Source organism: Carcharhinus amblyrhynchos, chromosome 3 (genome assembly GCF_965287045.1).
Source record: "Carcharhinus amblyrhynchos chromosome 3, sCarAmb.v2.hapA, whole genome shotgun sequence".
Taxonomy (NCBI): domain Eukaryota; kingdom Metazoa; phylum Chordata; class Chondrichthyes; order Carcharhiniformes; family Carcharhinidae; genus Carcharhinus; species Carcharhinus amblyrhynchos.
In genome coordinates, this window is record NC_137326.1 from 132090093 (window position 1) to 132097571 (window position 7479).

A 7479-nucleotide genomic window follows, 5' to 3' on the forward strand; every position below is an offset into this window, starting at 1 on the left:
TTAACGGAGGTGGGAAGGGGTGAGGCTGTTAAACCAAGAGCTGATGTCGGTTAGTGAGCACAGAGAAGATCAATGAATGGAACTTGGGCTGAGATAGGATAAGAACAGCAGAGGTTTAGGTGAACTCAGAAGTGCTTGAGCTCAGGAACTGTACGCGTTGCAACTGGCTAATACAGTCTGTTTCTGACTGAGCACCTGAACCTGTTGCCCTTTAGAAAGTCCTCGTTAACAAAACGTTTGAAATTTGTTTGCGAGCAATTGGGATTGACATCTCTTTGATAGTCTAAAGATGTGCTGGTTAGGGGGTTGGCTGTGCTAAATTGCCCCTTAGTGTCAGGGGGACTAGCTAGGGTATATGCTTGGGGTTATGGGAATAGGGCCAGGATGGGATTGTGGTGCAGACTCAAATGGGCTGAATGGCCTCCTGCGCTGTAGGGATTCTATGAAATGGTTGACTTCAGGTTTCCTATTGGAAGACCAGCTTGTAAACATCCGAGATACTGGGGTTTCCCTGCATCTGCCACAAGTGCTAATTAAAAGTAAAATTTGCAATCTGTTTTATTTTTTGTTATTACGCAGCTTCTCAAAACTGAGTCCTTTTTAATCTTTTCTCGCGGGAGGGGGGATGAGGGGAGCGGGGGGGGAAACACTTCACATTTTCCCGAGTGTTGAAACAGTTGTGTACTTGTGAGAGCGGAGTCTATTTTTGAAATGAATTTTAAGGAAGACTTGCTGTTGTCTGGTGCCTTCCATGACCTCGATGTCGCAAAGTGCTTTACAGCGGAAGAAACACTTTGTTAAAGGATAGTCAATGTTATAACGCAAATACAACCGGCTGATGTGCGCACAAGATCCCACAAACTGCATTGCGATAATGCCCAAGTGATTTGTCAATGTAATATTGGTTGGGGTGATCGCTATTAGCCAGGGACCAATTCCTCAACTATTTTTCCCATTTAAGTGCCATGAGACCTTTCATACCCTCTATAAAGGGTAGATGGGGCCTTCAGTTTAATATCTGACCTGAAAGATGTTACCTTTGACAGTGCAGCGATTCCTAAGTACTGCACTGAACTGGCATTGTGCTCCACTCTCTACAATTGAGCCTTGAACTTGCTAGTGCCTGAGCTACAGTGTCCATTAGGAGGTGAAAGTCAGTCTTTCTGGCATACCTGTTGTTTGTAGCTTAGCTTATTGAATAATGGTCATTATAAATGTGTTAATTGTATAACATTGAGAGCTTTTGCATTGATGGATAAGTTTGTACTATCTGAGGTTTGAATAGTAATAGTTCACGTTTTATTTATGTTTAAGTCCATATTAAAAGGTGATCAAATGGCATTGTATTTTTAATCTTTTTAAAATCTTTATATATTCCTTCATGGGATGGTGGGTGCTGCTGGCTCCCCCAGTGGTCTTACTGTCCATCTCTAATTGCCCCTGGAAAGGCAGTAGTGCGACACTTGAACCGTTTCAGTCCATGTGGTGTAGTTACATCCCAGTGCTGTTAGAGGGAATTCCAGGATTTTGACTTAGCGACAGTAGAGCAATAGCGATTATTTCCAAGTCAGGATGGAGTGTGGCTTAGAGGGGAATTTCCAGGTGGTGATGTTCCCAGGTATCGTAGAATCCCAACAGTGCAGAAGGAGGCCATTTGGCCCATCAAGTCTGCACCGACCACAATCCCGCCCAGGCCCTATCCCCCCAACTCCACACATTTACACTGCTAGTCCCTCTGATACTGTGGGACAATTTAGCATGGCCCATTCAAAAGAACTGGGCTTGGTAATGAGAGTCCTCTGCTATTCTTCAATGTCTTAATAGAAAAGAAAAAAAATAACTTTAATGAAGCTGCAGCTTCATTATGAACTCGTGGGGCGGCACGGCACGGCACAGTGGTTAGCACTGCTGCTTCACAGCGCCAGGGTTCAATTCTTGCCTTGGACGGATGTCTGTGTGGAGTTTGCACATTCTCCCCGTGTCTGCGTGGATTTCCTCCCACACTCCAAAAATGTGCGGGTTAGGTGGATTTGCCATGGTAAATTGCCCATAACTGTCCCAAACGTGTAGGTTAGATGGACTAGCCGTGGGAAATGTAGCGGGTTATGGGAATAGAGCCTGTGTAAGTTACTCTGTCAGAGTCGGTGCAGACTCGATGGGCTGAGTGGCCTTTTCTGCACTGTAGGGATTCTCTGATTCCACCACCTCAGCACATCCCAAAGCTAGTGTGTCTTTGACGGGCAGTCACTGCAAATGTGGCAGCCAGTTAGCATATGATGATGTAGGGTGATAACCGGATAATGGTTCTTTTTCAGGTTGAGGGATAAATTTTGGCTGGGACACCAGGAAAGGCTCTCCTTGCGGGAATACACAAGAGGGTCGAGAGGTTTCAGTTTAACCTCAGTGCCTCCCTCGGTGCTGCACCGAGTGTGTCGGACTGCATGCTTGCGTCTGGAGTGCTGACTCAGTCTCTCCTGAGAGGTGCTTGGGAGAAGGGACCGACATTTTAGGAGGTGTGTGCTAGCTATCTTCAGGAAGGCAAAAGCGGAGGAGGCAAGGCATTCGAACGGTGATGCAGTGAATCCTTTTCTGATGCTAGTTGCCAAGGTAGCAGTGGTACATAGATGCAGTACTGCTGCCTTTTATAATAATAGTTGATACCAAACTGGATCTGCTTAGTGCACAAGCCCATTCACACTGCAGCAGATGGGTGTTAACACTTATTAACTGGAAAATAAAAGAAAAGTAACTGTAACAGGAACTAGAGACCGGATAAAGGATGTGTAGGTGGTGTTTGGGTGGGGTGAGGAAGATACTGGTATCTTGCAAAAGTCTTGCCCTCAACAGTACTGCTTGCGTCTTGGGCAATATCAGTTGATTAAAATCTGCAACACTTTTTATTCGTGTTCTTGTTTTGTAAAGAGTCAGTGAATCAGCTTTTGTGGCGGTTGTAATGATAAGACTGTTCTGAAGCAGTTGAGTTCCTGGTAATATGATAGTTTGGGGCAGTGACCCCTAAAGATGTGTGGGGAAGCAGCCCCACAGCAATTGGGCATTTGTCATTCAGGGAACAGAGCAAGTTTCCCTTTTACATAAGAACATAAGAAATAGGAGCAGGAGTAGGCCATCTAGCCCCTCGAGCCTGCCCCGCCATTCAATAAGATCATGGCTGAGCTGTCGTGGCTCAGTTCCACATTCCCGCCCTCTCCCCATAACCCTTAATCCCCTCGCCTATCAAAAACCCATCAACCCGCGTCTTAAAAATATTTAGCGAGGTAGCCTCCACCACCTCAACGGGCAGAGAATTCCAGAGATTCACCACCCTTTGAGTGAAGAAGTTCCTCCTCAACTCTGTTCTAAACCGCCCCCCTTTTATCTTGAGGCTGTCCCCCCTAGTCCTACTGTCCTTTCTGAGCGGGAAGAGTCTCTCCACCTCTATCCTATCCATCCCATTCATCATCTTATATGTCTCAATGAGATCTCCCCTCATTCTTCTAAACTCTAACGAGTACAAGCCTAGTTTATTCAGCCTCTCCTCGTAGCTCAACCCCCTCAACTCCGGCATCAGCCTAGTAAACCTCCTCTGCACTCCCTCCAAGGCCAAAATATCCTTGCGTAAGTGCGGCGCCCAAAACTGCACACAGTACTCCAGCTGCAGCCTCACCAATGCCCTATACAGCTGCAGCAAGACCTCCCTACTTTTATATTCAATCCCCCTCGCTATGAAGGCCAGCATCCTTTTCAAGGTACCCGTGTGTCTGGCTGTGTGCTGGTGTTAACTGGACAGTGTGGTGGTGGCAGCAGACTGCCTTGTGCTGTGCAAACACAATTTGAGGACCATCATAGTTCATTAGGGGTGTGGATGGGGTCAGAGGTGAAAGGAGCAACCAGCTAGTTCTACCTCTCCCCTCCCCAACAGTTCCTGACTCCCTCCCCACCCCCTCATTTATTGAAGTTGAAATTGAACTCGAATGTGATCTCCTGCCAGCAGTATCCACCCTCACACGGTTTGAGTTACCAACTCTCCAGAGTTGCCTAGAGCCGGGTGGTACAGTGGTCAGCACTGCTGCCTCACAGCTCCAGGGACCCGGGTTCAATTCTGGCCTCAGGTCACTGTCTGTGTGGAATTTACACGTTCTCCTCATGTCCGCATGGGTTTCTTGCCACTGTCCAAAGATGTGCTGGTTAGATTGATTGAATGGGGATGAGAAAAATCTCAGCCATGATTGAATGAAGGAGCAGAGTTTTTGGGCCGAGTGGCCTAATTTTGCTCCTCTGTCTTATGATGGGCCATGTTAAATTGCCCCTTAGTGTCAGGGAGGCTAGCTAGGGTAACTACTTGGGGTCAAGGGGATAGGACCTGGGTGGGATTGTGGTCGGTGCAGATTCGATGGGCCGAATGGCGGCATCCTGCAGTGTAGGGATTCTGGGTTTTGATCAATGAGAGTAGTTTGAGCAACATCCTGAGTTAAAAGCCAAAGAGGCACAAAAGCAAATTGAGTTTTCTTCAAATACTTTTGTTTATTTGTTAGTTAAGTATTTGCGATGAGAGTTTGATCAGTTGGCTGCCATATTATCTAGTTGGATAATGGACAATGGTTCCTTTTTGAGTTGGTTACACGTGGGCAGTGCAAAGTCATGTGTGGCAGACAACCAGTGATGGGAATGTGGGGGGGGGGGGGGGTGGGGGTTGCGGCTTGGAGCGTCTTGTGGCATAGTTTCGAGGAGCGTGCCCAACCCGAGTTAGAAAACACCTGGCTATTGGTACCAGAGTGTGGTTTGGAATCTGCACCTTTGGGGGGGAAACAAATGATCTTGCTTTTGTATAGCTCATGTTATGGCTTCAGGACATCTCCAAAGTGTTTTATGGTGTGTTGCTGAAGCTTTTTATCTTGCGCTCATCAGGACAAATGCGGGAATACCAAATTTCAAACAGTTGCAACAATTTGTATGGCAGGGGGAAAATGATTGCTATTGGCAAATCGATTCTAACCGAGACGTTGCCATGGAGAAAGCAATGGGGAACAAGGCATTCCTTAAATTCTTGGGTGCAAGTGCAAGACTTGGATATGTTCCTTTTGTTTGCAGAGTGGGGGTCTTTGTCGCTTCTTGCGTGTTTAAATAGAACACGTTAAGATTAGCTTAAATTGGTTGTCCATGGGACATGAACCCATTGATCGGGAACTTATAGTTGGTGTTGCACCCTTCATGAGAATGCTGCAGCCAATCAGAATCAATTTGCCAACCAATCAGCTTACTCCTGCAGTATCAATTGTTATGATTGTTTGAAATTTGGCATTCCTGCATTTGTCCAATTGAATGCAAGGCAAAAAGCTTCAGCAACATGTCCCTTTTTAGTAACGCTTTTGAAGTGCGCTCGCTGTTGCAATGTAGGAAATACGGCAGCTGAAATGGGCAGTTGATTGTCATTCATTGTTGTAGGCCTTAAAGCAAGAATCCCTGCTCTTGTTCCTTGTCACACATGGGGATCTGATGGGAAAGTGGAGTTATTTTGAAGGTCTGCCATGATCTTGGAGTTTGTTTGAGGGGCCCTGTGCCCTACCCCTCTTGTTTCTTAACTTCTTATGCCCTTTATGAATTCTGGGCAAGGGTTAAGCCTTTAATGTCACTGGTATTTGATCAAATGTCCTCGTACCTAGGAAGAAAGGAATGTTATTGCTCCCAATATCAATTTGCATCTGTACAGAGTTTAACAAAAGAATTGCTTTGCAATGACGGTGCTCGAACAAAATAAGGAGGTATTAGGATAAGTGAATAAAAAGCAAAGGATAGGTTGTATGGAATCTCTTGGAAGAAATAGAGAAAAAGAGATGGAGAGGTTTAGGGAGAGGACTCCAGGGTTTCTTGGGGCCAGGCTGCTGAAGGTGTGACCACATGGTGGGGTGGCATAGTGGTTAGCACCGCTGCCTCTCAGCACCAGGTACCGGGTTCGATTCCCGGCTTGGGTCACTACCTGTGTGGAGTTTGCACATTCTCCCTGTCTCTGCGTGTGTTTCCTCTGGGTGAACACTATGCTGACAGGATGAACTGCGGTGGAAAAAAGGATCTTATGGAGGCCAAAATGCCAGCAGAGTGGCTTGTTTCTGTGCTGTAAATCTGGCCTAATTTAGGCTTTTGTGAGCGATGTCTTGTGAAGCAACACCCATTTTGGGAAGGCATCGGGTTCAGTTTCCAGTTAATGTTGAGTTGATTTGATTTATTATTGTCAAGTGTAATAGTCTACAGTAAAAAGTATTTTGTGTGCAATACAGAAAAAGCATTCCGTTCATAGAGAAGGAAAGTAGAGTGTGTTGAATATAGTGTTATAGTCATAGCTAGGGTGTAGAGAAAGATCAACTTAGCATGAGGTAGGTCCATTCAAAAGTCTGGCAGCAGGGAAGAAGCTGTTCTTGAGTCGGTTGATCTTTAGGCAAGACTCAGGAGGAGGTTCTTCCATCAGGTCCAATGCCATCAAACCAGAGAACAGGACAGGAGAGGAGATGTTACAGGAGTGTTGAGGGGTCCGGCTGTGTGAGGTGACATCAGATAAAGGCTTGATTGCGGTGCCCCACTCCGGAAAAATCGCCTGGTGACACTCGGGTGACTAGCGAACACCCAAGTTGGCAACCATTGGGGAGCGTTCTTTCCTAAATTCCAAGGTTGCGAGTTCATATCAGAGGCTTGAGCAAAAAATACCATAGTGCTGCGTGGCAGTGTCATCCGAAGGGAGTGCTTTGAGCCTGCTCTGCCATTCATTTTGCTGATGGCTGATCATAGAATTCAATATCCTAATTCCATCCCCCCCCACTGCCCCATATCTCTTTAACCCAAAGAGCTATTTCTATTTCCTTCTTGAAATCGCACAATGTTTTGGCCTTTTTGGAGTGTAATCCTAGGGGAACGTGGCATTGTTGGAGGTGCCATATTTTAAGTGAGACTTAAACCAAAGCCCCACCTGCTCGATAAAAGGCGTAAAAGATCCCATGCCCCAATCCTGAAGAAGAACGAGAGCTGTTCCTGAGCGCGATATATCCCTCAAATAACAACACTTTGTAAAGAAAGGGAGATTATCCAATCAACCATATGTTACTGGCTCTGGCTCTGAACAAATTGGCTACATTAGAACATAGCACGGTGGCACTGTGATTAGTGCGGCTGCCTCTCAACGCCAGGGACTTGGGTTCAGTTCCGCCCTTGGGTCACTGTGTGCGGTTTGCACTTTTTCCCTGTGCCTGCGTGGGGTTTCCTCCAGGTGCTCCGGTTTCCTCCCACAGTCCAAAGATGCTCAGGTTCGGTTGATTGGCCATGTTAAATTGACACTAATGACGGGAGTGGGGGGTTAGCAAGGTAAACATGTAGGGTTACAGGAATAGGCTCTGGGTTGTATTGTGCAGACTCAATGGGCCAAATGGCCTCCTCCTGCACTGTAGGGATTCTGTAAAGAACTGACTACAAATCAAATGTTTCTCTTTGGCTGTA